This window comes from Vicia villosa, unplaced genomic scaffold (assembly GCF_029867415.1).
Source record: "Vicia villosa cultivar HV-30 ecotype Madison, WI unplaced genomic scaffold, Vvil1.0 ctg.003655F_1_1, whole genome shotgun sequence".
NCBI lineage: Eukaryota > Viridiplantae > Streptophyta > Magnoliopsida > Fabales > Fabaceae > Vicia > Vicia villosa.
The window spans coordinates 67,857-91,898 of record NW_026706261.1 but is presented as its reverse complement, the minus strand read 5'-3'; positions in this window follow the sequence as shown (position 1 = coordinate 91,898).

Below are 24,042 nucleotides of genomic sequence, written 5' to 3'. Positions count from 1 at the left end.
GTATTTTCGCTTCCACACCTGGTTGCTTTTCACCTTCGCAACCAAAAATTCATGATGATGAAAAGTATGGACAACTTTTTTCTTCAATTCACTTCCCACATTCTTCTTCTCACCTTGCTCTTTCTTAGGACTTTTGATAGCTATATGAGTTGGTTCCACCAGAGAGGCTATGCTTGAAACTTTTTCTTGGAGATGTTTAGGGCTTTTGTATTCTCCCTCACTTTCGATCATACCAACAGAAGCTTGATCATTTACACCTGCACTTTGTTTCTTGACTTCTAACATCTTTAAGGTTACTTCTTCATTAAAGGCTTTCACCGTCAGAGTCCCTTTCTCAATGTCAAAGTTGCAACGACTTGTCAACAAAAATGGTCTCCCAAGAAGGATAGGAGTTTCTTCATCTTCAGGAATGTCCATGATGTGGAAGTCAACAGGGAATACAAACTTATCAACCTCCACTAGTACGTCCTCAGCTACCCATATGATTTCTTGATGGTGTGATCAGCGAACTTCAACTTTGTCTCACTTTCACTTATCTTTCCCAATTCAAGCTTTTTAAAGATAGATAATGGCATTAAACTCACACTAGAACCAGAATCAATGAGTACCTTTTTAAACATTCTGTTCTTGATGGTACATGGTATCGCCACCGCTCCAGGGTCTTTCTTCTTGATGGGAATCTTCCTTGCTGGAGAGACTATACTACACTTTTTAGTTACCACTTCAGGTTCCCCTCCTACAGGTCTCTTTTTAGAAATCACTTCTTTCATGAATTTCTTGTACAAAGGCATATTCTCCAGTGCTTCAAAGAAGGGTAAGTTAATCTCTAACTTTTTGAACATTGCAGCAAACTTCTCAAAATCCTTCTCTTTTGAATCCTTCTTGGCTACTCTAGAGGGGAATGGTAATTTAATCACCGGTTTAGCCTCCTTTTTATTTTTCTCTTCAAGTGGCTTAACCGGTAGTACCACTACTTCAGGTTCTTTCACATTCTCTCTTATTTCAAGATCTACCTCTATTACCAAGTTGTCATCTATTTCCTTTTTTTCTTCAGACTCTGGTATTTTATGACTTCTTGTTGTGACAGCATTGATATTCTCTTGGTTTTTTGGATTTTTCACAGTTGAGCTCGGAAGGGTACCTTGTGCCTGTAGAGTGAGATGTTGTGCTATCTGACCCACTTGAACTTCCAGATTTTTGATTGAAGCTGTGGTGTTCCTATGGTTGTTTCTCGTCTCTTCTTGAAATAGAGAACATTGTTCGACCAGTCTCTCAATAGCTACTTCCCATTCTGCCTTCTGAGGAACTTGTTGTTGCTGATCTTTCCAAGAGAAGTTTGGATGATTCTTCCACCCCAGATTATAGGTGTTAGAATAAGGATTGTTCTGCTTCAAGAACTTGATCTCTTCAATTTGTTGAGGAGTTGCAAAACAATATACAGTTTGGTGAGGACCTTGGCAAATTTCACAGATTACAGGTTGAGCTTGTTGGACTTGAGCAACCTGTTGAGTACCTATATTCATCGCCTTCAATCTCTTTTCTATCTCTGCAGCTATTGCATCTTCAACCCGAATTTTTGAGGTTTCCAACTTCAGATCAATAACTCTTTCCGGCTTATTAGTACACCTGTCATACAACTCCAAATGCTCATTTGCAGCTATCGCTTCAATGATCTTGATAATTCCGGAGGCTGTTGTGAAATTTGTTGAGCCTCCAGCTGCTGTATCGATTAACTGCTTTGTTTTCATTTTCAGCCCATTGACAAATATTTGCATTTGGTCGGTTTTGTCCATGTTGTGAGTGGGACATGCTACTAGGGTCCTCTTGAATCTTTTATAAGCATCTCCTAAGAGTTCACCCTCCTGCTGCTTGAAATTCAAAATATCATACCTCTTCCTTATAAAGACCGAGGCGGGAAAATACTCATTCAAGAAAGCCTTTTCCATTTCTTCCCATGACGTGATGCTGCCCGCTAGAAGGGAATAAAACCACTCTTCTGCTTCTTCTGCCAAGGTGAATGGGAACATTCTCAGCTTCTTGGCCTCTTCTGTATGACCTTCGATTTTCAAAGTTGTACTCATGGTCAGAAACCTCTGTAGGTGCTTGTTTGCATCTTCATTAACCTTTCCGGTGAAAGGCTTTCTTTCGAGCTGAGTGATGGTGCTTGGATGCAATTGAAAATTAGGAACATTCACCGGTTGGTTGATAATTGTTTGTCTTCCCCCCGGTGTATTTGCAACACCATAGTCTCCAAGAAGTCTCTCAGGTAGAGGTGGATTCTCGCCCATAACTTCTTCTTCACTTTCAGAATCTGAATGAACTGTCACAACTTCTTCTTCGGATTCCAGTTTATTTTGACGAGCTTGTCTACGCCTTGCGTGCAAGGTTCTTTCAATTTCTGCGTCAAAAGATAAATCAGCTGAGGACTTTCCTCGCATACAAAGATTAGAGCAGATTAGTCGAAATTAGAAAAGAAATAAAAATGCAGAAAATAAAATTTTAGTCGCAGAGCAACAAAATTCTAACTGAACTCAACTTAAGCTCAATATTATGGCAGTCCCCGGCAACGGCGCCAAAAACTTGATCAGAAAAATAGCAAGTGTACTATTTTGCCTCTTGTAATAATAGGGAAAATTCCCCGAATGTCGATCTCAGGGACTGCGCAGGAATAATGAGTTCAATTCAAGGTTCAATTAAACAAAAACTTCAATGGGGTTTTGTTTGGTAATTATAACTTAACGAAAAATAGAATAAGCAGTAAATGAAATTGACTTTGTAACAAAGATGAGTAATATGCTAGGGATAGTGGATGATTGACAATGTAACAACTCTGAAATTTCTATTGCAACAACTTATTTTAAATAATCAATTACCGGTTCTTAAGGTTGTTTGATCCTAAGTCCTTAGTGAAAAAACCTTTGATCCTTCATCCTAAACCCTAAGTCCTTAGAGGTTTACAATGAAATCAAGCAATTAAGTTATCAAGAATATCCGGTTACTATAAGGTATTCCTAGTCCTAGGTAATATCTATTATAGCATATTCTCATGAAAGCATTATCAATGGTGGTCCGCCTAAATGATAATCATAGATCAATTCCAATTTGTCCGAAAGGAAAAGCATTAGAAACATCAAGAGAATAAATCAACAATTAAAAACATGATTGTTATTGCAATTGCAAACTCAGAGTCATTACAAAGTTAAATCAGAGCCACCCCCCTAGCATTGGGGGGTTTAGCTACTCATAGTATTCAAAGAAAACACAATATAGAATAAAGACATTACAAGAAATTGGAGGAGATTGAATCTTCAATTGCTTCCGTTCATGAAGATCTTCTTCTCTCCCAAACCCTTGCTTTCTCCAATCTTTTATCGTATTCTTTTCTCTAATCTGTCCAAAGTGTCTCTTTTCTTTTCCCTAAGGTTGTTTTTATACTCTCTCTTCTATTCCGGTTGAAACCAAATGCCAAGAATACCCTTCATGATCCTATTTGAGTGAGGAAGCGTAAAAACACATATTCAGCCCGCGCTCATCAACACGGGCCGTGTTCCTGCACACGGGCGCCCGTGTTGATCCTCTGACTTTGGTTCAAACTCGCATTTCCAGCCACATTTCAACACGGGTGCCCGTGTTGATTAACACGGTCCGTGTGAACCCTTAACTTCATAATTTGGCTTTGTGTTCTTCATCAAAGTTGTAGCCCTTTTCGTTAGCGAAATTTTGCCACCGGAACCGCGTCATTCCGAGTTACGAAGCTCTAGTTATGATCAAAATACTACACGCATATCACGATGAGAAACATGCTGAAAATTTCCATATCTCACACTTGCTAACACAAGTCGTGTCAGCCCCGTGACTTTCATCTCTTTTGCATTTTCTTTGCCACGCTTCATCCTACATGGCCAGTTTCATGTGACACAGGCGGTCGTGTCAGACCTCATGTAGCTTGACTTTTCACTTCCTTCAAAACTCCCCTTTTTGTACTTTTTGGCATTGATTTGTCTCGATTTATTCCTTTAAGCCTGCAAACAGTAAAATACACAACCAAAGCATAAAATGTAGAATAAAGAAATAAAACACTCAATAACATAACTTAAACATACTTAAAAACAACGGTAAATATATGTGTGAAAACCACTGATCAGTTATCAGGTTGTGATCAGTATACTCTAGAAGACTTAGAAGTTGTCTAAGTGTAAAACCATTGTAATCTTGTGTGATTAGTGGATTAAATCCTCAGGTGAGGTAAATTACTCCAAGGGGGTGGACTGGAGTAGTTTAGTTAACAACGAACCAGGATAAAAATCATTGTGCAAATAGTTTTTATCTTACAAGTTTTTAAAGCTACACTTATTCACCCCCCCCCCCCCTTTTCTAAGTGTTTTTCTATCCTTCAGATACTTATATGTAGTAAACATGTCAATATATTGAATTAATTTGCCTTGTAGTTTAAATACATTTGGATAATTAATATTTTAATTATTTTAATATTAAGAATTATTAAATTTATTTTAATTAATTTCCGGTTTTAGGTGCTTTTTTTATTATAATATATACTATTAAAATGTGTTTTGATGTACAATTATTTTTAAAATGATATGTAAGAATAAATTAAGATAAATTTAGAAATAAACTGAAATAATAAACTATAGTATATATTTTGAAATAATATGAAAAATTGATTCCAGTTTATTTATCCAAATTATACTATATATTATAAATTAATTTCAGTTTATTATTATATGCTATATTATATAAAAAGCACTTAAAACAAAACATTAAAACCGGAAATTAATTAAAATAAATCTAATAGTTATTAATATTAAAATAATTAAAATATTAATTTTTCAAATGTATTTAAAACATTAATTTCTAAATATTTTTAAAGAGAACATGTGAAATACTATGTATTGACAATGTTTACTACATATAAATATCATGTGAAATGTTAACAAACCAATTGTTATAGTGTAGTGGTAAAGGCTCAAACATTTGAGTGGAGGGGAGTGCTTAATAATAGTTTCAATTTATTTATTAGAATAAAATTATATATTTAAGAGAATAATTTATAATTTAAGTTTATATTAGTTTCGATTTATATATATATATATAATTTAATTATTTAAATTAATATATTTACATTATTTCAATTAGTTTTAGTTTATTTTATATATATTATTTCTATTTAATTATTTTATATATAATTAAAGTAAAATTTATAATTAAGTGATAACTAAGTGATAATAATATGGGCATTGTGTGTAAATGTTAAAAGTAAATTCATATGGCCTAGTGGTAAGTGCATTGGTGGTGAGGAGTTAAAGGGCATGAGTTCAAGTCTTACTTGTTACAGAGATTTTTAGATTTTTTTAAAATTTTGAATTTTAACAATAAATAAATAAAATAAATACAAAATTAAAATAAATAAAAAGTAAAAAAGTAAAAAATAAATAAAAAAATAAAATAAATATTACGTGGAATTAAAAATAATAAAAAATAAAAAATATAATTACACATCAGCATATTTGAATTTTAAAAAATTAAAAAAATAAAAGAATTACACAATCAACATGTCACATATGCAAATGGCATGTGCCATTTGCTGGCGAGGTCTAAAAGGACAGAATCTTCATTTGGCAAGGTTAGTTTTACAAAAAAAAAATTTACAGGGGGTAAACCAAAAGTCGCCTATATGGCAGGGGGCAAAAATGGTCATAACCCAATATTTTATTACTGAAACTCACTATTTTCACAAGTCACTATCACCACAATACTATTTTTATTTTAATAAACAAAATATTTGTTCAATTTATTTTGTTGCAAATAAATTTTATTAATTTTGTTTAATTTTGAGTTTTTTACATGCATACTACAATTGTCTCTTAATTATTTTTAGTGTGATTCTTAATTTGTTATGTTGATTGTTCTATTTATTTCTTAATTTTAATAAAATTAATAATTTATTTTATTAAATTGGATAATATTCAATAAGCATGCAAACAATTAATTTTTTTTTTTAATTTTACGGGTCACTACCAACGTAATACCTATTCTATTTAATCAATAATTATTTTTATTTGAGAGACAATTTTTATTTCTAGAGAAACACTGAGAGTGATATTTGTAAATTTTACCAACTCTTATGAATTTTCTAACTTAACCTCACTATTTTTACGGATCACTATCACTACAATACCTTTTTTTTAATCAATAAAATATTTGTAAATATTTATAGTTATTAGTTATAGTTATAAATTTTCATAGTTATTCGACATATTGAGTTTATCAGATTGGTGATTTTCTATATAACTAAACCTTATTGAATAATCTAAGATAGGAATGAACTTACCCGTGCGGACGCACGGGTCTTCTACTAGCTTAGTGGCTAACTATACTTGGTGGGATTGTTTACACCCCAATGTAACTAGGGATTTCAATAGGAACAATTTAGGCCTTCCTAACTTTCGGTTATATTAGGTTTGAGGGTTTGGTCATTGTCCCCCTCATTTTTGTGTACCTATTTTTCCTTTTTATATCATGGGCAAATGCCCTCTTTTGATTAAAAAATAAAATAAAATTATATGTTCAGTATATATAAATGAAAGTTATAGGTATTAATTTTAAAATTTATTTGGTTTATGTTTTTTTTAACTATACAAATATTATCTTTTTTATTTTATCTTTAATTCTTATGTGATGTTATTATAAAAAATTTATACTATTGACATTTAGTACGACTGTAACGATACTTATGATAAAAATCAATTTTTTTATAAACTTAACGTTTGTGTGATTGTTTTTTATGAGGTTGAATAAAAAACAAAACAGACAAAAGAAATAAAATAAATAACAAACAAAGGAAAACAAAGTTCGTTCTAACAAAATCAATCACATATTCAAGCACCAGATGATTAATATGCAAAGGACACAAATCTAAAATAACTAATGAAGAAACTTGAGTAGCTCCACTTTTAGTGATAAATCTGCACATTTGTTTCCTTCACATAAGGTTCGAAGAAAGGATAATTGTCATTGGTAGTCGAGGAATCTTCCAATTACATCCACTGTATGAGCAAATGAGTGAGTAAAAGAAACTCTTTGCTTGACCAAGTCCACAACCATTAAGGAATCAAATTCATAAATAAAATATTTATGTCTTGTTCTCCAAATTATCTAAGGTTTCTAAGCATTAATAATAATTCTGCATTAAGGATAATACCAATCCCGCAAAAACCATAAAATCCACTGAGCCATTCACCCAAGCATGATCCTCCTAGATTGCTTAAAAAGTTGTCAACCACATTAAGTTTGACACAAGTGTTTAATGAAAGAATCCAATATATTTGCTGAAGATTGTGATGTTTGTCGAATTATTGCATATTTAAGAGATTAATTTAATTTTCAAACTACAGAACATTAGTACGAAAATACTTTTTTTTATTGAAGGTTCCTAATTTGATTTAGGTTTTACTAAGAACATGGTGGTTGTTAGCTTGTGATTTTCGACTAGAGCTGCACTAAGACCCACCAAGCCTTTCATGAACAAATCTACAAGATTAAGATTATTCTCTATTTAAAACATGTTCAAAATCTTGAAAATGTTTGCAGCAATCTGCATATTTGACAAAAATGAGGTATTAGATAAATACTCATGCTAAACTACAAGCAGCTAAATCATGTTTCGATATCAAAATTACAAGTAGTCGATGAATAACAAATTGATTTTGGATATGGGCAATTAGAAGACTTAAAGATCTTTTATGACATAAGCAGTCAGGAGATTTAAGGGCACTCGTCGACATTAGTAGCAGTTTGCAGCAGTTCAAGAACTTAAGACACATGGAAGCAAAACAAATGACAAAAGATCACGTAATGATGTATGCATCGAACACTAGAGAATTGACGCCTGTCAAGGTTATTGATGTGTTTAGTATATAAGTTGATTTCGTTCATGTAACAAGGGTTATCAGTTTTCATAGTTATTCTCTATAGAATTCACATATCCAAGTTACAGAGATAAGAGTTTGTGAGAAATGTATGAATATGTGTGCCACCTTTAGTTTTAATAATTTTACTCATTGCTATTTACTATTCTTCGTCATTTTGCTTTACCTTTTTGTACAAATCTACATACAATTCTACACGTTAAGTCTGAACAATCTTATTCATTTGTTATAATCTTCAAGCAAACATACATTTTCTCAACCTTTCTGCACAAAAAACCCATAGGATGTTTTTCAAGCTTAATCCATTAAGTGGATGAAAAACTTGTGATTTTATTTACCAAAAACGCCAATAAGCAAATTGGCACGTTAGTGGAACCCTTTTGTGCAAGAAACTTAGACTTTTGCAAAAAAAATTGTGCTTTATTGTCTATTTTATTCTCTATACATGTAATATTTTTAATGTATGAATGTGTAAGCGTTTGAGGAAGGGAAAACTCTTGTTGAAATGACTCGTCTAACATTGGAAAATCATTTCTTCCCTAAAACGATGCTTCAAATGTATAAGAACGACCAATCGAATCGATAATTTGGTGGTATAGGAACTTCAACGTCTGTGGGAGTAACCGCTCCTGTGATAAGTCAAAAGTTAGTTTCAACAACATTACCAGAAGTGTTGGTACCACCGCCACAACCATCTAGTTTTCCAACTACTCACAAGGTTACACATACTATAATAGGAGACCATAAGCCTTCTTTCCTACCAAGCTTTATGTTACTCTTGGTAGTAGGGAATATTTATATGGCATGTCAACTGCAATGACGGCAGACCTGCAAACTAATGCATTTACATATGTAAACAATACAATGACTATTGTGAATGTGTGAAAAACACTATAAAGAAGGGGGTTTGAATAGGTTTTTAACGCCAAAACTTTTCCCTTTAAAACGAAGTTGATTCTTGATAATAAAGATAGATTTGCAAGAAGGAAAGAACAAGGTATGTTTATACTAGTTCCCTTGAAAAATATCAAGCTTATCTAGTCCACCCGCCAAGCCGCCAAGGTGATTTCGCCTTATCAACAAGGTCTTAATCCAATAATCTCAAGATTATTATAATGCACAAGCTAACTGCAAGTAACTAGCGTATAACCTCTAAGACACACTGATCTTAGACCTCTAAGACACAGTTTGAAATAAAGTTTTTTTTTACAATAAATGCTTCTACATAAGCTGGAGTAAACAGTAAATTCAGATTATAGACTTAAAGAAAATGAAAAGCTTATGAACAGTCTTTTAAGAACGTAAGAATGAGCATGAATTAATAGCCTTCTCTTTTAGTCTTCAAGCCTTTATATAGCCAAATAAAATAATTTATTCGTTGAAGGGCATTTTTGGAACTTCTAAAAAGTTGGTAGCTTGAACGCAGTGGGGGACAAGAGTGTACGACGCGTTCGTCCTTTCATGGTAGTAGAGCGAAACATTCGGTTCGTACCATGTACTATGTTCTACGTAAACTGTATCTTCTATTCTTCTTGGACTTCGGAGGCTCTATTGAGCTTGAGTTAGAAGACAGAAGATAAGTTTGGGGTCTTTAGAGCTTTAATTCTTCAGAGTCTTCAAAACCGCATCTTCAGAGTCTTCAGCACCCATTATCTTCATAAACATAAGTCTTTAGCATCTGGATTGTTCCTTAGAACCTTTGTCTTCAAATCTTCAAAACTTGGTTTCTTTAGATATCGTATCAGGGTCACATACTTCATAACCTTCTGAAGTAATTTGCTACTGTTCAACAGAACATATGTAGCACAAAAGCGTAAGATGGATTCTTCTAATGTATTGGCTACGCCTTGAATCAGGTCAGAACATGTTTGTTAAATACTAAAAAATAACAAATGTTAGAGTACCAAAATTGTTCATACAAACATACTCATTGTTATCATCAAAACTCAGAGATAATATTGTAGAACCAAATCGTGTTCTAACATATTGCATATCCTCTTAATTAATACTTAGCATAAGGATCTGCTATAGGTAATCCTAGTAGAATGGCACAACCCGCATAAACATAAGTGTGTTTGGTACAATTTCTAACATGTAAGAGTGAATATGTTGTGAATTATTTTTTTGAACTCTATCAATTATTTACCAAAATTTTGTTTTTTTTTCCTTTTATTGCTGCTTTTAACTATACTTTTAAATTTTTTGGATGACTTGGGATGCCATGGACACATTTCTTCTCCAATTTTAGTTGCATTTGATCCATGAGAAAACCAACAAAAGGGTAGGTTACTATTAATTAATAGAAAAATTATGTCAGATTTTCTTTTAATTAATTAATAATTTAATTGAAATAATAGAAAGTTTGAAATATTATATTTTGATAAAATATTTTAGAGAAATTTGGGTTATGGAAGATGCTAGATTATAATATTTATACTCCAATACTATATTTTTAAACTATTTTTATTATCCAATAATATATTATTTTAATTTCAAACATTAATAGATATTGGACCATTACACTATAATTGTTATAAAAAATATATTAATGTGCCAAATTGTCTTTATTTTATTTATAGAAATGTTTTAATTATGTTGATGATGTTATATGATTTGTATGGGATTACTAATTAAATTTTAAAGCAAATTTTTTCTCTCTTCATATTTCTAATTAAAAAATTTAATTAATAACAAAAATCATAACGTGGTGGTAATGCTGATTAATTGATTCATAAATAAATTTATTTATTTATTTATTTTGTCTACACCACTACATACATCAAGGACACTATTTTTCATATTCTACAAATTTTATTATTAGAAAATGCAACTATTAAATTTTATTATTAATTGATTATTTTTGTTTGTTTTAAGAATATAATTGAGTTTTTTTAGAAAATGCAACTATTAAATTATTGTTAAATTTTTTAATAAAAAATAAATTCAACAAAAAATTAATACAAATATATTTTATACTTTTTCAAATTAATACCCGTGCATCGCACGGGTAGATGACTAGTATTATTTATTTATATTATTTATTTTTGTTATTATTTTAATATTTGTTTTTATAATAAATGGCCACTTGAAAAGTCAATTATTAGAATTGGTTGGTATCATAACAGGAGGCTGCCCCACTTGGTTAGGGGATTGTGTTCTAATTTGTGTTCATTTATTTTCACTAGTATGAAATCCCCCTCTTAGGTTTACTCAGTGTTTCTTTTCCCTCTCTTGGAATAAATACTATTGATGGCAACTCTTATTCTACCTACCCTTCAGTGCCTTCAAATGAAAATTCGAGATGCGACACTAATGTATGGGTCTCTTGTGTTCCCTTCAAGAGACGTGTCTGGATTACTATGGGTGTTATCTCCAAAGCCATAGTGTATGGTTAAATCTATGAGATTTAGACTTATGTTTGAACTAATGTTGGAACATCATTTCAGTTGGTCTGCTCCTTCAAAAAAGGAGGCTATTTAGGAATTCATAGTGGAGTATGAAGATAAGTTGATTGGCTTAATACTCGCATAATGTCGTGAATGTTGGTCATGATGAAGAAGTCTATGGTACTGGTGGTGTACTGAAGGAGACTGCCAGGCCTTGTACTCTACCTTGTGTAAAAATCCAAGAGAAGCTGCAAAGATAAGAACTTGAAAAAATGCACCTTTGTCGAAGGTATGCATATGACTGATTGCAAATACTTTGACGGTAGCTGAGTATTTGTCTCATGTGTGTATGCAAGTCTGCATTTTGAACACTATGTTTCAGAAATTGTTTGAGAGTTTATCTCTCTCCATGGTTCTCTAGTGTAGTAGATGTTGAAGATGTGTTATATGGAGATCTTCTTGGGTTAAAGACTTCTATGCATAAAGAGTCCTTTGAACGGTGAGTTAAGAACCAAAGTGATTGTGTTCTGTATTATGAAGATGATGTCATAAATGATGTTATAACATCATGCATGTTGGTGGTTGTCCATGGAAGATGTCTGGATTAGAATGTGGAGATTCTGATTATGTTTATAGTAGTATGGCTGGTGAATGCATGAATACTATATTGAAGACTTCACTAGTTTCAGCAATTACTAATGAATGTAAGGGTAGAGGAATATTGTCAGATGGTTTGATCTAATCAAAATGTTTTTGAGGAGGTGTTTTTCTTCTACAACAAGTAACTCTAGGAGAGAGTTTGTTAGTCTGGATCTCAGTAGAGATTTTAAGCAAACTAAGAAGTTTTAGAGTTTGAGATGAGACATCATGTTTATCCAAGGAATTTTGTGAAGGGCGCTTATCAGATGTGTCTTTATGAAAGTGAAGAAGTCAGAAGGACTGGATGTGCTCTCAGCGAGCTAGAGTATATGGTTCAGGGTTAATTTCACAATGTGTGAATGTGTTAAGAAGGAGCATCTTTTATCCATGACAGGGGGAGTTAATTATTTTTCTATGGATGGTTACTGCAATGATGCATATATTCTTTAATCTTGGGTGATTTTCAAGTTTGTGGAGCTGTTATACCCCTTATGAGGTTGTGATGTCATACAACTTGTCGTGACATAAGGCTACTGGATGTAGTTATTGGTGCTCTGGACAAGGCATGGTTGGTTCTAGCCATGTGAAGCTGGGCATTTGAATCAATAGTACATGAAGACAATGTTTGTGTTTGGGAGAAGTTATTTTCCTCTATAGAATTTGTAAGGACTCTATGAGTTTTTTTAAGATGTCACACATGTGATGTACTGATGTCTTGATATTTTGTTTTGTGCTGGACAAAAGGAGTATTTGTAAAATCCAGTGGAAGACATTGTTATTATGCTTGAGAATATCTGGATATTTCTGTGAAGCATTTTTGGTATTTTGGCTGAAGTTGTTTTGATCTGAGTTGAGAATACAAGAGCAAGCAGACAATGTTTGACTGAATGTCGGGACTTTTTTCAGGACATGTTTTCCTTTAGAGCAACAAGAGAATATTATGGACAGTTTGATCAAACACGTGTTAAAAGGGATTGTAGAAAGTGTTTGACTATGCATGTGCATGTATTGGGACTATTTCTTCTCAAAAGAATAAGTCTAGAGATAATAAAGGCGGTCAAGGTTGTTTTGGACGGTGCATATTGATTTTGGTGACAGTTTTATTCTCCTCATATAATGTTCCTTTTGGCCAAGACCATTATCACAATCAATGATCGTTATTTCCTAAGTAAATGCTCAATTATTCATAGAGGCTACTCATGTCCTCTTTAACCTTATAATTGTTTGGTGTTCCTATAGTCCATAACGGCTTTTGTTCAGATATGGGTGAGTTCGGTTTGGAACTGGTTTTGTGAAGGCATTCTTTATCAATTTTTGCCTAAAAAGAGGGGAAGGATAAATGGTGTGCTCAAATGTTCAGTTCGGAGTGTGTTCCTCCAGATGTTCTACGAACATGTCGAATATGTGTCTGTGTAGGTTTGGTTTGTGACTTGTGTTCTGAGTTACCAAGGGTGGTGGTTGTTTTTCCCTTATGCTTCCTCTTATGCTGCTTAAGGATTCTCTTATTCTCCATGGTTCTCTTATGCCACCACTTGAGAGGAAGATTTATCCCTCCCTGACAAGAAAATGTCCTTGGGTTCAGGAGGAGCGCAATCTATCTTCTTCCTCATATTCATATACATCAAATGACTTCAGGACTTTCTACTCTTTATCCCGAGGTTGTTGTTATTTGGTGTTGAGTTTTTGTGATGCAATAGAGCTGCCGTGAAGAAGAAGTTAAATATGATGTCCTAACATCATTTTGATTGTGAAGAGATATTCCTCCCTGTTGTTGTTGCCATGTTCAGTAACTTATGAAGATTGCTGATGTTTGTAATCTTTTTATTGTTGTAATTCTGGGTTGTATTTTGTTTATTTGTTTTAGCCAAAATTTTCCAGAGAGGGAGATTGTAGTTCTCTATTATGTTGATTGGCATTAATTTTAGTAAAACAAATATAGCAGTAATATGTTAAATAGGATGTGTTAACTCGCTAAGAAGAATAGGTTGAGCAAGTCTTATTTTATGAAGAAACATGTTAAGATGAAATGTTTCATCATCTGGAGCAACATGTCAGACAAGATGTCCTCTGCAGAGTCATTCAATATCGTGACTGTTTGGGCTGGGCTGTTGGATCAGTTCAAGATTTAACAAATGCATAATATTCTAGAAATATTATGCAGTCCTATGTGGTGCTGATTTTAAAGGTCTGGAAGATTCAAGTCAGAATCAAGAAGAATATGCACTTTCTAATTATAGAGATAAATTAGGAAGGTTATGATTGAAGACTTATTTTTATGCAGAAGTTTTTGCAGATTTGTAGTAGCTGATATGCTGTGATTTGAAGCCCAAATCCAATTGAGAATAAGGTTATAAATAGAAGCATTTTAATCTAGGAAAGGTACCAGCCAAAAATGTAAAGTTTCATATTATTAGGGATGAGTTTGTAAACCTCTCTCTAGGACAGTTGGTATGTGTGAGCCTCTCGAGTATCATGTTGATATGAGAGTAGGATTGATGTTATAGATTTGCAATTCTCTATTATTGTTCTTGATCGAAGCATTTAAGCAAGATCAAGTATTCTTGATTAAGAGGTTCTTAATCTAGTATTTCTTGTAATTGAAGATTGAGGTAAAGGGCCATCAATATCAGTAACTGGGATTGTTATTGTGATACATCACTGCGGTGATTGGAAGTGGGAGGGATTTCTTATATCTAGGAGGTTTCTAGGTAGAAGTTGCATTGGATAGGGATTAAGTGAGAAGTTGTAAACCAGAGGTTGTTTAGCTTCAAATTAATAATACTATTAGTGGATTTCCTCCCTGGCTTGGTAGCCCCCAAAGTAGGTGTTATTGTACACTGAACTGGGTTAACAATTCTGGTGTGTTATTTACTTTTCAGTATTGTGTATGTATTTTTATACCTTGCTTATGTGTTTTGTTCAGATCAGATGTCTCGACATGACATAGGACGTATGAAGTATGATATACCCGAATTTCAAGAATCTTGTTGTTCACAAGATCATAGAGCTTGTATGCTTTTGATTCTTCACTAACTCTTAGGCATACACACTTTGTACTTTTAACATTAAGTTTTTTCTCTGCACATCAGAAATGTCGACATAAGTGTTGCGGCGGAAAATTCGAGATTAAGCCATTGTTTAACTTAACTCAGAAAAAAGAGGAAAGGGAAAAAACTCGAAAAAAACCCTCAAAAAGAAATCTGGATACGGGGGTTGGTTATGTGAGGGGAAGGTGTTAGCACCCCCCACATCTATGGTACTCCACAGGAACCTTTTGAAAATTTGTGTTATGAAAGTTAAAGCGGTTTTGTTTGCTAAAAAGAAAGATATAAAAGAAAAGGTTATTTACAAAAGTTTGTTCGGCAAGACGTTGCGCCTTGTGCCTACATACCTCCTCAGTGCAATGGAGAAGTCAGAGCATTTGTAGTTCTGCTCAAGCGTTTTGAAAAAAGGTTTTATTGAAAACAGTTTTAAAAGAGAAAGAGTGCAAGTGCACAAAAAGTTTAAAGAAGATCACATGACGAAAGTCAAGGTTTTATTATGAAAGGAGTTTTGAAAACACGACTTACAAAGAGTTGGTTGGGAGCTTGGTATATGGACCAAGTAATGCGGGGGTGAACAATTTATTAAAAGAGGAAAATGGAAGAAGTAAATGGAAACATACAAGCTCATACAGGTAAAATCCATACAAACAAGCATACAAGTTCAAGCATAAATGGATGAGCATGAAAGAGGAAAAATAAGAGTGTATGTGAACTAGTCAAAGACTAGCCTCTAAACGATCAACCGAAACGATTAATCGAGTAGGTCATTTGTAAGAAAGCCCAGTCTCAAGCCGTGCAAGTGTGCATGTGTAAGTACGGTTGATGGTGATGCGTGAAGTGCGATCGACTTATGGTAGAAAATGGCTAAGGTCCTAATTTTATTTTGAAAAACGGTTAAAAGCATGCAATGCGCAATAGTAAAATAAAGCAATAAAGGAAAGCGATAAAATTATTACAAGGCCTCGGGATGGGGGATTACAAATTTAAGCGAATGGGGATGAAAATTAACTACTAATTATTACAACCCTATTGAAAATTAAAGCGGAAATATAAGAATAATATATACAAAAATTAAAATGAATTATAAATGCCCACAAATAAAGGTCTAAGAGTCTCCAGTGTAGTAGTACCTCACAAAAATCAAACAAATGTTAGTCACGGATATATATAAAATGATGCATGAATAAAATGGATAAAATACTAACAAATATTAATCACAATTAACAAAAGAAAACAAAAGCATATTAAAAGGAATTTAAAATAAACAACATATTTTTGGTATTTTTAATAATATGAGAAATTAAACTAACATATTTTTTTTGTGTCTTTTTAATATAAGACTAATTACTAATTTTTTTTTTGTATTTTTGAGTTATCAGACAATTAAAAATAAAATCATCACAAAACAAATAGTAAACTAAAATAAAGATAGGCTAAATAAAAGACAATAAAAGGAGGTGCAGATATAAAAGACACATGCCCACAAGATATTGGCCCAAGAATTAAATCAGTGTGCACAGGGGGTGCAAACTAGAAACTCGTTGGGCCTCTGAAATGAATACAAGCCCAAAAGACTTTCTAATATGCCCCAGAAGGGGGTGCAGAGCTGAAGATGGATGCATAAAGCCAGAAACTCGGTTCGGAAAATAGCAAGTCTACTAATTTTTACCGATGTAGTAATAAAAATGGAGATTCCCAAAGTATCGATCTCGAGGACTGCTGTGGTAATATAAGTTATGACAAGAATTCAATTGAACAAAATGCACATGGGGTTGATTTGGTTGGTTGATTAAAGATTACAATAATTTGAAATAAGCAATATTTAAAACTGGACTTTGTAAAAAGTAAGAGAAGACATGCTAGGGTAGATGTATGAACCGCCTTGTAATTCATGTAACCGCTATTTCATGAAAGATTCGTTCATATGATTAAGTATCGATTCTCAATAGTTATTTTCCCTAATTCCTTAGCGGAAAATCATTCGATACTTAAATTATGTTTTAATTCCTTAACAACTCAATTTTGTATCAAGACGCATTAGACACTTTGAATATAAACTTAAATCATAAAACTTCAAAGTCATAAAACAACGGTAATTCGATTCATTACATAAAAGAGATTCAGGGACATCACCCTAACAAGTATAAGTTTAGCTACTCATGGCAATTTTCAAGAAAACAGAAATTAAGGATGAAGACATTACAATAAGACGAGTGTGAATTGATCTTCAATCGCGGATGCTCTTGAAGATTTCTTCGCTTCAAACCCTAGCGCTTCCAATCCTTGTTCTTTTGTTCTCCGGCAATCAAAAAAGTGCTTTTCTCCTCTCCAAACAGTGACTAAATATGCTCTCAACAAAAGTTTCCTTCTGAAAAGTCCACAATGCCCTTTCTCAAGTGACTGGTTTAAAGATTTGAAAACTAGACTTTTTCTGAGCGCAAGACTGACACAGCCGTGTCACATGACACGAGTGGCCGTGTCAGGTCTCTGACTTCTTGGCTTTCATAATTTCAAGCTCTTCACTTCAGCAAGTGTGACACGGCCGTGTCACATGACACGGGTGGCCATGTCACAACTCTGTCTCACCAAAATCCACTTCTTCTTGTCTCGAATCGTGCCCTGTATCTGCATAACTTTAAACACTACCAAACACTAGATCAAAAGCAATGGAAAAACAACAAAAACTAGAAAAGATAACACACCAAACTCAAATACAAAAATTAACAAAACTAAAAAGAACTAGACTGAAACAACTTAAAATACCACCGAATGAAGTGCTTTTCCATTGACTCGAACACAGGAACAAGGTAAATTGGTGGCCGATCACAACCCCAAACTTAGCTCATTACTTGTCCTCAAGTGATGGACGAGAAAACAAGAGGACACCCATGAACTTTTCTTTTGCTCCACAACACAACTGATGCTTCCACACTTGATATTTACTTCCGTGTCAAAATGTTCGATTCCCCTTTCCGAAGTTTTCCGTTGCACTTCAATGTTGACTCATTCTTTTACCTGCAAGCTAAATGACACTCCTCACAAATTCTCTCGGGGTTAAGTGTTTCACTCATTCATCAAGGTATGCATATCTACTCTTAAATTTTTGTACACATTCTAACACAATTCCACATAATCAATAACACACACTTTTTGAGGACTTACGGGTTGTAACAGGGCTTAGGTTAGGTGGGATAAACAAAGAAATTGGGTACGAGGGTTTATGGTTTGGTATCAACTAATCCGTCCGAGGTCTTTTGCACATTACACTGTATTTGGGGTGTTTAGCGCTTTTTAATGCTTTCCGGACATTAGAACTCTTAAGTGATGGCAAGTGTGAAAAAAATTTCTTTTTCCCTTTTTATTCTCTTTTTTTTCTTCTTTTCTTGCATATATTTTTTGTTTTGTTTTTTTTATTTATTTACACTTGCCTTCTTCTTTTGCTACCGGACTCGGTTACCCCAAACTTATCTTTTCGCATGCTTAGCACAAAACTTTTGTAAGGACTTATAGTTAATACCGAATATGAGGGAAACATGAGGGGTTATGAATTTTCTCAAAAGAAACAACAAGGACGATGGATCAAGATTGGTTAACGAAGGATTACAGACATAAAGGTTGGATGAGAAAGGCTCTGGGTTAAACAAACAAAAGTGCCTCAGTGTGTGTGATCAATTTGTGTACTATATGAAGAACAAATGCAAAATTAGAGTGATAATGCCATACCTGATGCGCTCTCATGATGATATGAAGTATTTGGCTTTGTATATCCTCACTATGTTGAGTATTGCTTACAGGTTCAACAATGGTCTCCATTTTGTACAACTTATTGTCCGGTTTGGGTTACTCTAAACTCATTCACTTGGCACCATCAAGTTGCGACTAGCATTTTCTTCAGTTGTGTCAACTTTCACAGGTGCCCCGAGAGCCAATTTAAGATGCGTCTTTCCCCTTTTTCACCTTCATTCCCATGATACTATCTTCTGGAATCACATTCATCCTGGTGTACTGAAAACTCAAAACACACATGCTTAATTGAAAATACGGAAACTGAAATAAAAGGAAATAACAGAAAATAACTTAAAAAGAAAGAACCTCCCCCACACTTGAACTCAACATTGTCCGCAATGTGTAAGCAAGCATAAGGGAGACTTGCAATGCTCACTGAGGCGGAGGTGGAGGGTATGGAAATTGCAACATCATGCGTTGCATCATTTCTTGAATGTCATAAATAGCAATCCCTTGCCGGGTCTGCTCCTCTCCTTGGCGGGTTTGCTCGATCCCTTGCCTCAATAGTTCCCCTCCTTGGCGGGTTTGCTCCGCCCTCAAGTACTCAATCTCAATATGCATCCACCCCCATTGGTCCTGCGGCATTCGAGATGTGCCCTCATCAAATGTGATTAGATCTGGACCTGTTTGCTCATCTTCCTCATGCTGCTCCTGGTCATCTTCACCACCTCGTCGGGAAAATCTTTCTTCGAAGGTGGGCATTGTACCTCTCTCTGTGAGCATCCACCCGAAAAGTAATCCCATGGTTATTTCCTTCTCTTCTTGCTCTTTGAGTGGGTCTAGACGACCCAACATTGTCCCTTCTCTGCATAGCTTTTCTTGGAGGCATAGTGGTAACCTACAAAAATTCACAAACAAAAACCCACGGTGAAAGTAAAAATAACTTGGAGATTAATGCTTTGGATGATGAGAGGATGAACTTTTGTGAAGACGAATTGTGATTTGGTGAAGATTAGAGGGTGAACTTGGAGGTTTTATGTGAGGGTTTTATGGAGGTTAGGGTTTTGGGGAGGAGATGAAGAAAAAGTGGAGGAGAAAGATGAATAATGGTGGAGAGAGGTTACAAAATCTGATTTTTAATAGGGTGGTTTAAGAGAGAGAGGATTTAAAAAAAGGGGGGCCCACCACAAAGAAAATGAAATTTCACAAAAAATCAGCGCACATGCCTGACACGGCCGTGTCACATGACACAGATGGCCGTGTCAGGACTCTGCCTCCCTTCCAACCTTGGGTTTCAAATAAATATCCTTCAGGGCTTACGACACGGCCGTGTCATAGGACACGGGTGCCCGTTTTAGGCCCCTGACTTTTCCACAATTCGAAACCTCTTCTTCAGGGTTTGTGACACGGCCGTATCACAGGACACGGGTGCCCGTGTCAGGCCCCTGACTTCCTCCAAACTTATTATTTTTTCATGTCCAGACTTATCTGTCCCTTCTCGCTTTTCTCTTCGCAAGAGACACACTGTTTGTACCTACAGAATAAAATGCAAAAACACGTAAAACTATTAAAAAGAAATCCCATGGGTTGCCTCCCACGAAGCGCTTCGTTTAATGTCGCATGGCTCGATGGTCCATTACCCTTTATTAGGGAGGGTACTTCCTCCTCCAACCTGGTTGCTTGTCACTTCCGCAGCCACAAACTCAGGAAGACGAAAAGCATGGACCACTTTTCTCTTCAAATTATTACCCACCTTCATCTTCTCACCTTGATTTTCCTCTTTCTTCTTCTTCTTGACTTTTTTAATGAACTTAGGAATTATGACAGATGCATGCGATAAGGTCACCTCAGAGACTATGCTTGAGACTTTTTCTGGGAGAGGTTTTGGACCTTTGCTCTCTCCTTCAGTTTTAATTGTGCCAACCGAAAGTTGATTATTTCCATCTACACTATGCTTATTGACTTCCAACACCTTCAATGTTACCTCTTCATCAAATGACTTTACCGTCAGTGTCCCTTTCTCGATATCAAAATTGCAGTGACTAGTAAGCAAAAATGGTCGACCGAGAAGGATAGGAGTTTCTTCATCTTCGGGAATGTCCATGATGTGGAAATCAACTGGAAAGATAAACTTACCGATCTCTACTAATACATCTTCAGCTATACCATATGATTGCTTAATGGTGTGATCAGCAAATTTCAATTTTTTCTCACTCTCGCTTATCTTTCCAATGTCAAGCTTTTTGAAAATAGACAATGGAATTAAACTTACACTAGAACCAGAATCAATTAGCACCTTCTTGAATGTTCTATCATTGATAGTGCAAGGAATTGCCACTGCTCCAGGATCTTTCTTCTTGGTTCGAATCCTCCTTTCTGGCGAGACTCTACCACACTTTTCGATTCTAACTTTCAGCTCATCTCCCACTTGTCTCTTCTTAGAAATTACCTCTTTCATAAATTTCTTGTACAAAGGCATATTCTCAAGTGCTTCAAAGAAAGGTAAGTTAATCTCTAACTTCTTGAACATTGCAGCAAACTTCTCAAAATCCTTCTCTTTCGAATACTTCTTGGCCACTCTAGAGGGGAATGGTAATTTGACCACCAGTTTAGTTTCTTTCTTATTTTTCTCTTCCAGTGGCTTAACCGGTGATATCACTACTTCAGGCTCTTTCGGATTTTCTCTCACTTCTAGATCTACCTCTACGACTAAGTTGTCATCTATTTCCTCTTCTTCTTCAGGCTCTGGCACTTTCTGACTTCTTGTTGTAACAACATTAATTTTTTCTTGGTTTTTTGGATTTGCCACAGTTGAGCTTGGAAGAGTACCTTGTGCCTGTAGAGTGAGGTGCTGTGGTATCTGACCCACTTGAACTTCCAGATTTTTGATTGAAGCTGTTGTGTTCCTATGGTTGTTTCTTGTCTCTTCTTGAAACTGAGAACATTGTCCGGCCAGTCTCTCAATAGCTACTTCCCATGCTGCCTTCTGAGGAACTTGTTGTTGATCTTTCCATGAGAAGTTTGGATGATTCTTCCATCCCGGATTATAGGTGTTAGAATAAAGATTGTTCTGCTTCAAGAACTTGATTTCTTCAATTTGTTGAGGAGTTGCAAAACAATACACAATTTGGCGAGGGCCATTACAAATCTCACAATTGACCGTCTGAGCCGGTTGAACTTGAGCCACAGTTTGAGTCTCAACAGTCATCTTCTTGAGTCTTCTCTCGACTTCAGCTGCAATTTGGTCTTTCATTTTCACAACTTGATTAGCTAACTTTAAATCAATCATCCCTTCCAGCTGGCTTACACTACGGTCATATAATTCCAAATGCTCATTCGCAGCAATGGCTTCAATGATCTTCTTGATACCAGTGACTGTTGTAAAATTAGATGAGCCACCGGCAGTTGTGTCAATGAGTTGCTTAGTCTTCACCTTGAGGCCATTCACAAAGTTCTGCATCTATTCAGTTGCATCCATATTGTGAGTAGGACATGCAACCAATAATCGTTTAAACCTCTTGTACGCATCTCCAAGTGATTCTCCTTCCTTCTGTTTAAAATTTACTATGTCATACCTCTTACCGATATACACAGAAGCAAGAAAATACTCGTTGAGAAATGTCGTCTCCATCTGTTGCCAAGTTGTAATGCTCCCAATAGGTAAAGAGTAGAACCACTCTTCAGTATCTTCTGAAAGGGTAAAGGGAAACATTACCAACTTTTTCGCTTCCTCAGAGTGTCCTTAAATTTTTAACGACGTGGTCATCGTGATAAATCTCTGTAAATGCTTATTTCCATCTTCATTGATTTTTCCCAAAAAAGGTCTCTTTTCGAGTTGCTGAAGGGTGCAACTGAAAATGAGCAACATTGACCGGTTGATTTACTATTGTCAAACGTCCAGTTGGAGCATTTGATCCTCCATAGTCACCGAGAAGTCTCTCCACTGGAGGTGGATTTGCAGCCATGGTTTCAGACTCGGTGTCTGAATGTTCGGAATGAATCGAAATTACTTCCTCTTCTTCAGATTCAGAAACTGTCAGTGTTGCTTTTGATGTTTCCGGTCTTTCTTGCCTGGCTTCACGGAGTCTGGTACACAATGATCTTTCTGGTTCTGCGTCAAAAAGAAGTTCAGTTGAGGCCTTACCTCGCATCCACAGATTAGTAAATTATTAGTAGTAATATATAAAAACACAGAATAGAAAATTTTGGTTGCAGAGCAACAAAATTTCAATTGAATTACAAATTGAACTTATATTTCTGGAAGTCCCCGGCAACAGCGCCAAAAACTTGATCGAAAAATAGCAAGTGTACTAATTTTTATCGATGTAGTAATGAAAGTGGAGATTCCCAAAGTATCGATCTCGAGGACTGCTATGGTAATATAAGTTATGACAAGAATTCAATTGAACAAAAAGCACATGGGGTTGATTTGGTTGGTTGATTAAAGATTACAATAATTTGAAATAAGCAATATTTAAAACTGGACTTTGTAAAAAGTAAGAGAAGACATGCTAAGGTAGATGTATGAACCGCCTTGTAATTCATGTAACCGCTATTTCATGAAAGATTCGTTAATATGATTAAGTATCAATTCTCAATAGTTATTTTCCCTAATTCCTTGGCGGAAAATCATTTGATACTCAAATTATGTTTTAATTCCTTAACAACTCAATTTTGTATCAAGAACCGTATGCACATAAACAAGAATAGACGATCATTATAGTTAAACCCTCATTCCTAAGCGATTTACTGATAGTGTTATTATTCAAAAAGCGTTAAAGTGGTTTGTCCGACCTAACCTTAACCATATATCAAAAATCTATTTTCCAATAGAAAGACGCATTAGACACTTTGAATATAAACTTAAATCATAAAACTTCAAAGTCATAAAACAACGGTAATTCGATTCATTACATAAAAGCGATTCAGGGACATCACCCTAATTAGTATAAGTTTAGCTACTCGTGGCAATTTTCAAGATAACAGAAATTAAGGATGAAGACATTACAATAAGACGAGTGCGAATTGATCTTCAATCGCGGATGCTCTTGAAGATTTCTTCGCTTCAAACCCTAGCGCTTCCAATCCTTGTTCTTTCATTCTCCGACAATCAAAAAAGTGCTTTTCTCCTCTCCAAATAGTGACTAAATATGCTCTCAGCAAATGTTTCCTTTTGAAAAGTCCACAATGCCCTTCCTTAAGTGACTGGTTTGAAGATTTGAAAACTAGACTTTTTCTGCGCGCAAGGCTGACACGGCCGTGTCACATGACACGGGTGGCCGTGTCAGGTCTCTGACTTCT